The following is a 7677-nucleotide window of genomic DNA, read 5'->3' as shown; positions in this document are numbered from 1 at the left end:
ATATCGTTGGGGTTGAAACCCATTTCCATGTATTCAGCAAGGTTAAATTCATCCTCGCCCATCTCAGAAAACTCGTTCTCTCCTTCATAATATTCCATAATTTCTGAATCTTCATCTTCATTATCGTCCGAATTCCCTTCCTCGATTTCCTCGAGATCTTCCTCTCCGAACTCGCCGTGTTCCGGAGATTCCGAGTCGCTCACATAGTTGTCGAAGTATTCCAGCATATTGGGTTCATCCGCGAACTCGAGGTATTCGCCAAAATATTCTACATCCTCGGGATCGTATTCGAACGGAATATAGTCCATTTCTACAAGATTTTAAAGATTCATTATTCCTCTTATGTTATAGCCTAAGGTTCTTGTATCTAGGCTACCATTCATGCATCCTAGAATATCACCTACTTATCATCATGCACCATTTTCTAGGGTATAACTTAAGGTATCCTTCCTAGGCTACCATTCATGTATCCTAGAGTATCATACTAATTTTTGCATATAAATAAATTAAGCAACTGTACTTACTTGGAGCGACAGGAAGGAGCTTGATGTGTGTGTAGTGAGCTGGCAAAACCTCGCTCTGATACCACCTGTAACGCCCACCCTTCTTACCCAAGGGCGGCGCTACGATCTTATACTACTTACGTACATGCTTTAGTTATACTATAACAGCGGAAAATTTTAAATCATTCCTTTTTCTTAAATAAGCATGATATCACATATTCTGATTAGTTCGAATGTGCATATATTGATCATATAATTAAAAATATTAATTTGTCCGAATCGTTCTTGCCGAGCCACCACCACACACATCACTATCTGCTCCTCCTGCTGCTCCGTCGTTCCGAATATCCGTCCTCCATATCTGCGGTACAAGGAAAGTAAGCTATGAGCACTCATGGCTCAGTAAGTTCCTTTCCTACTCACTAAAACCGAATTCATATCATTGCATATCAATATCATGCGAGGTATCATAAGCATACGACATACAAGGGTATCATATTCATATTCATATCATAATATCACATGACATTATATCTAATCATCAGATAATTCAAGCACATATGTAGGCAATGCATCATGAATTTGAAAACTTATACTTATAAGTACTTGAAATTAATATCATCATTAGAGGGGATCCCGGTTTGTACCACATACATAATGCGCGCGCTTCATAGGTAGGTCCAAGGTAGCAAGTCTTGAACCCTACCATGCATACATACTAGGCCCGAGTCTTACTCCATCGACCTAGGGCATTCGGAGGCCCATTACTGACGAGGCCCGAGTCTTACTCCATCGACCTAGGGCACTCGGAGGCCCATTCTTGTGAGGCCGAGTCTTACTCCATCGACCCCGGGGCGTTTACGGAGCCCACCCTTGGTACAAACCATACAAAAATAACTTATCATGCATAACTATCATATCATGTCCCTAACAATCTTTCATGCATTCCCTTTTTCATTTCTTTTTATTATGTATAGCATTTCCTATGCTATAACATATCATGGCATATTACATAATATAATTTCATTTCTTCTCATTATGTATAGCATTTCCTATGCTATAACATATCATGGCATGTTACGTAACATAATTTCATTTCTTCTCATTATGTATAGCATTTCCTATGCTATAACATATCATGGCATGTTACGTAACATAATTTCATTTCTTCTCATTATGTATAGCATTTCCTATACTATAACATATCATGACATATTACATAACATAATTTCATTTCTTCTCATTATGTATAGCATTTCCTATGCTATAACATATCATGGCATGTTACGTAACATAATTTCATTTCTTCTCATTATGTATAGCATTTCCTATGCTATAACATATCATGGCATGTTACGTAACATAATTTCATTTTTTTCTCATTATGTATAGCATTTCCTAGGTTTCTTTCCCTTTTTCTTTTATTTTCCTTCATGGCCGAAACCTACCAGTCTTTAAGCTAGGTTTCTTAAGTGGCCTAAAGCATGGAAAGCCTAAGTAAATATCATGGCAAAAGTTACTAAGAACATCATACACAAAATTGGATCATAAACAAGCTAGGACTCTTGTGATCTTACATGTCTTATATCATGTAACTAATTTTCTACATTCCAATTAAACCTGAGAGCATTAATCAACTTTCATATCATAATATCACAGAGGTTTTGAGCATATTAATATTTTTGGTTGAATTTCTAGGGCTAAATACTCCTCTGATCATGCATCATATGTGTATAAAAACATAGGGAAAAACTTTCTTACAAGACATAGAAAAATCATCATGAAGAGAGGACTTATACAAGTATTCCTAGATTGAAAAAAAAAAAACCCTTTTGAATCCGAATTTTCTTAAATTTGTTTCTAGCTTTAAAAATCCTCATAAAAAAAAAATCTGAAAATACATAAGAAGCCTTGTACTACAGGTGAGGGGAAGCTTACCTTCTTTGCTTAAGTTTCCTAGAGTTGAGAACTTGCTTGTGGACCTTTCTTCCTTGCTTGCTTTGCTCGGCACCAATGGAGGAAGAAGTGGCTAGGTCTTTTGGTGGAGAGGAGGAGGAAGAAGAGGAGGCTTCTTCCTCTTGTGTTGCTCGGCAACAAAAAGAAAGAAAGAAAAGAGGGAGTGTCTCGGCACCTCTAGGAGAAGAGGAGGAGAGTGAGTTGAGGATGAAGCCACCCCTCCATGCCTATTTATACTAAAATGAGGGGAGGAAAACTTGACTTGATTCATCCTCCTTATTTATTTCTCCTCTTTAATGATAAAAATATTCTAGAGAAATGCTTCTTGAGTTCTCTCTTTTCTTTCCTTTAATTAAAATTCCTATCTCTCCTCTTACAATATCCTCTCCTATCACACTTGGTTAACATATGCATGCATCCACAAGAGAACCAAGGATCAAAACTTGGTTATGTATATTTTTACTTCTTTTTACTTCCTTTTTCTTTTAAGTAAAAAGAATCCTTTCTTATTCTTAACTACTTAGTCCTTTCTCTCCTTATCAATAATTCTTCTATCCCCTTTGATATCCTATACATGTTCCTTACAAGAGGTCCAAGGTTCAATCCTATTTCTCTTCTAACATATTATTGATATTCTTTTGTACATAATAATTCATATATCACCATATTATGCATTATGCATAAATATTTCATACACATATATATTATCTCATATTCCTTCCTTTTTTTACATTAATTCCATGTATTATAAATATAGATGATTTATATTCTCAACTTTATTTTCTTTCATAAAGTTTTAATCATCTAAATCCTTCCCATCTTAATATTCAACTTAGAATATTTACACTTTCTTTTCACTACCTTCAAACTCTCATTATTCTTACTTTCTTATCTAGGCTTTCTAGGGGTGTTACATCCGACTACTCTAGTTTCCTAAGATTTTGTTGGTGGAAAACAAAAAAATATTATCCAATAATATATCAATGTAAGTTTGAAATATCATATCATACTAACAAATTGCATGAAGTTTTATTGTTACTATTAATTTATGTAATGAAAAAAGAGTACAATTGGAAAAGTTAATACAGATATAAAGTGATTTAACATTTACTAAATGAAAAATATATACAAATTTGTTAAAAATAAAAATATTTTTGTGTTATATTAACAACCCCTAAAAGTATCAATATTATTGATTTGTCCTTACTCCAAGACAACCACATGGTCAGGCAGGCTATAGAATAGAATTATGGCATCATTATTTTTTAATTTAAAAAGTGAATATAATTTGTCAAAAATACGAAAAAAATAAATATCATATTTTCAAATTTATGAAGTGACACTTATTTTTCAAAGATACTCTTCCAATCTTAATCAAAAGTATTTCACTATGCTACACAACTCAAAATTAAGAACTAAAACGATCTCAAAATTTTAAAATAAACATAAGTAAATTCTAAAAAAAAAAAATATTATTATAATCATATTCAGACTTTATGGCCGTTAAGTCAAAAGAATTTATTACTTGATAATTAGCCGTCAATTACTAATCTAAAAATAAATAAACTATTTAAAGTATGATATGAACATGACATATTCTCAATAAATATATTTATTTAAAGATCGACTTCCTCATTTATTTTTTATTTAAATACGAGCATGACATATTCTCAGTAATTATAATATTTAAAAAAATATTACAAAATTTAAAACCTCTAATTGCTAAATTATTTATTCTCAACCAATGTTTTTATAATTAGGTGAGGCAGTTGAAGAGAATCAGAGTAAGAAGGAACTGTCAGCGAACATCAGACTCGGATCAGCCATGCTTTTAATTGTCAGGCCTCAGCTAGGGATCCAAGTGAGTGTTTGTTTGATCGTGAAAAAAATTGCAGTAACTCATAATTAATATTTTTAATAATGGTTTTGATACAAATAGGCTCTGGCTGAGATGATGGATGCCAAAAATTGTGGGGTTGCATGGGACAACTTACTTAGCTACTACATTATGCTACCATTTATAGTTGTAATGTGCAATGGCCCATTTGACTATGTACGTGCAGGAAAGGAGGCAATTGCAGATTGAAAGAAAGAAGAACTCTTTACAAGCCATTTTGAGATATCGCACTGCCCATTTCTGTGCTAGAAAGTTTGACATTATGGTAAGATTGAAATTGCATTTTAGGTAGCAATCTATTCAATGACAATTTATTAAAATAATAATAATTCAATATGAACCAGAATATATAATTAACCATGCATTCAGCCAATGGCAGTCTTCTCGCATGCTAGAAAATTTATCTTTTTGATGAAGTTAATCATCTTCAATATTGAAGGTGCATTTCAAAGTGCTTAACAGCTCAGGGTCCTGAAAACAACTGTGGATAGCTACAACAATATGATAGCACAAATGTGAAGTCTGTGTGTTTTAAATAAGAACCACATTTACCTGAAAGAAATTTAGACACATTAAAAGCTTCATAATCTGTGCTATAGTGGAAACAATAATGTAAGATAAAAGATAGAAAAGGGAAAAAGGACTAAGAACCTTCTGCCATTCAGATTTATCATCCTGTTCTGGAGAGAAATACTGGGAATTGATTCCCATGCAAATTTTTTTATGAAAACTGACTCACTTGATAATCAATGTCTGATACATAAACAATTTTCCTAATGCTATCTTCCCTCTCAGCTCTTCTAGATCTATCATTCATCCTCCATCGCCCCTGATCATAGCCATTCCTCCTCTGGCAAGAATGAAAAAGGCAGGGCATTTCCATCAAAAAAAAAAAAGGGTTTAAAGACTCTGCTGTTCTATATAAAAGCAACTAAGAGAACATGATAGTGCAATAAATTTATATAATTGGAGAGGAAGAAATACCCTTCCAAAATTCAACCTCATCTACCTTCTTTTACTTCTTTAAAACGAGGAGAAATTTCCGATACAGAGTTTAAAAAAATAAAAATAGTAATTTGGAACAGAATAAACCCAAAACCTCTGTTTGTCTCTGACAAACAAAATATTTCTTCGATCGTAGACATTCGAAATAAAGGATACGAAATAAAACATGAATTCCACCCAAAAAGTTCTTAAAAAAAAAAAAAAAAAAATTACTTGGCGATTAGGCTGATTATACGCCGAACAATCACTACTGGAATCCCTACTGCTGCCTAGGGATGGCAATGGATCTGATTCGGATCGATCGGATTTTATATCCTCTGTATTTATACTCATCGGATATAGGATATCCGATGGGTATACCCATACCCATTAAAGGATCTGATTCTATATCCAAAACCCAGCCCTAATCTAAATTCTAGATTCGTCCTTGGATGTGCTTATCTAGATACGGATACAATGTCTTGAATGAAGTTTTCAACTAATAGACTGCTTCTTCCAAGTCACCTTCGGGGTTATATCCAATTATAGTTAGCTTCTTATATTTTTATTCAATTTTTAATTCAACCATAAGGTGATCTAAAGATTCTTTTTCTCCTATATTTCATATTCCATGGACATTTAAAATATTTCCAACTGGGAAGAAGTTTTCCTATGATGGCTAGAACTTTTCTGGTAGCCCAATTCACTTTATGCAAGTTCATGTAAAACGGTATAGAAAGCATGTCTTTATGCAGCAGGGATCCTCTGGTCCAGGATCCCTGGATCAGTTCTGATCCCCTGCTCAGTTATTGGCTGGATGAACTAGATCCCACCTGTTTAACAGGTGAGGTCTAGTTCATCCAGCCAATGAATGAACATGGTCTTTTCTGGTACAGAAAATTCTGGACCAGAAAATTTGGCCTCGTGTTTATGGGGCACATATCCTCTGGACCGTACTTAGCGTCCAGAGGATGGTGGGATCCATGGAATCCTACATCGCTGCTCCCTTGTTCTCGGCTCCACCCGCCTCCGCCTTGCCGAATTGCAGCTGCGCTCAAGAGCCCTCGAGGCTTCAACCCCTCGTCGTAGAAATCCGGCAAGAACCGCAAGAGTGATAAGAGGCCAGGATTCAACGAAGACGACGACGAAGAAGACGAAGATGAAATCGAAGACGAGGATGACAGCGGCGGGATCATTCCGGAGGCGGTGATGAATCGGATGATGCGTCGGATGGGAGTGTCGATTGGGATCCCGCTCTTCGTGGGCCTCCTCTTATTTCCCTTCTACTACCTGAAGGCGGTGGCAAAGCTGGACGTTCCCACTTGGGTTACATAAACATAAGGACAAGATCCTCTGGACCCGTACTCCTCGTCCGCTCTTGGATCAGGAGTTATTCATAGATGGAATTTCTTGAACCCTATCTATATAACAAGTGGGGTTCAAAGAATCCCACTAATAAATAAAATAGTTCATACTTTGGACTGTACTTTTTGTGTTAGGCAACGAAGCGGCTTATCCCAAGTGGAATCTTCTGATCCATAAATTACCGATTAGAAGATGTCCATTTTTTTTATTAACTAAATTGAATGGACCCCATTTATTAACCAATGGAATCCATCTAAATTAATCAATCTCATCCAGTGGACATCCGTAATTTACAGATCCAAGGATCCGTTCTCGGCTTATCCAATTATTCATCGAGCTTTTGAAGTAGGATGGACTTCGATGCTATGCTGTGTTTATTCAGATAGAATTTTCTGATCCACAAATTGTAGATTAGAAGATGAACCATTTTTTTATTGATTAACTTGGATGGACTCTATCTGTTGGGATCATCCAAATCAATCAACTCTGTGAAATGGATCATCCGTCCATAATTAGAGGATCCGTCTCGTGTTTATCGGATAAAAACAGGAAAAAAAAAAAAGGAAAACAAATAATGAAGAAATAAAATGAAATTTGATCGTGAAAATAAAAAATTGATGGCATCAATTTAACGTATTTAAAATTATAAAATTCTTTAAAAAATCACATTTAACTTTTACATTTTTCAAATTTTTTTAATTTTTTTATTTTATAACTCTCATCAATTATTATGGTATTGCATTCCGTAGGAGGTACTAATTTTAGAATTTATATAATATCAAAATGATATTATTTTTTTAATTAACATCATAGTTAGATTTTATGAAGAAATAAAATGAAATTTGATCATGACAATAAAATAATTGATGGTATTAATTTAACGTATCTAAAATTATAAAATTCTCAAAAAATAATTTAAAATTTTATTTATTTTTCATTTTATCCGTCATATTACATACCGTGACACATATT

Source organism: Zingiber officinale, chromosome 5B (assembly GCF_018446385.1).
Source record: "Zingiber officinale cultivar Zhangliang chromosome 5B, Zo_v1.1, whole genome shotgun sequence".
Taxonomy (NCBI): Eukaryota; Viridiplantae; Streptophyta; class Magnoliopsida; order Zingiberales; family Zingiberaceae; genus Zingiber; species Zingiber officinale.
Note: the sequence above shows the minus strand (reverse complement) of the source record.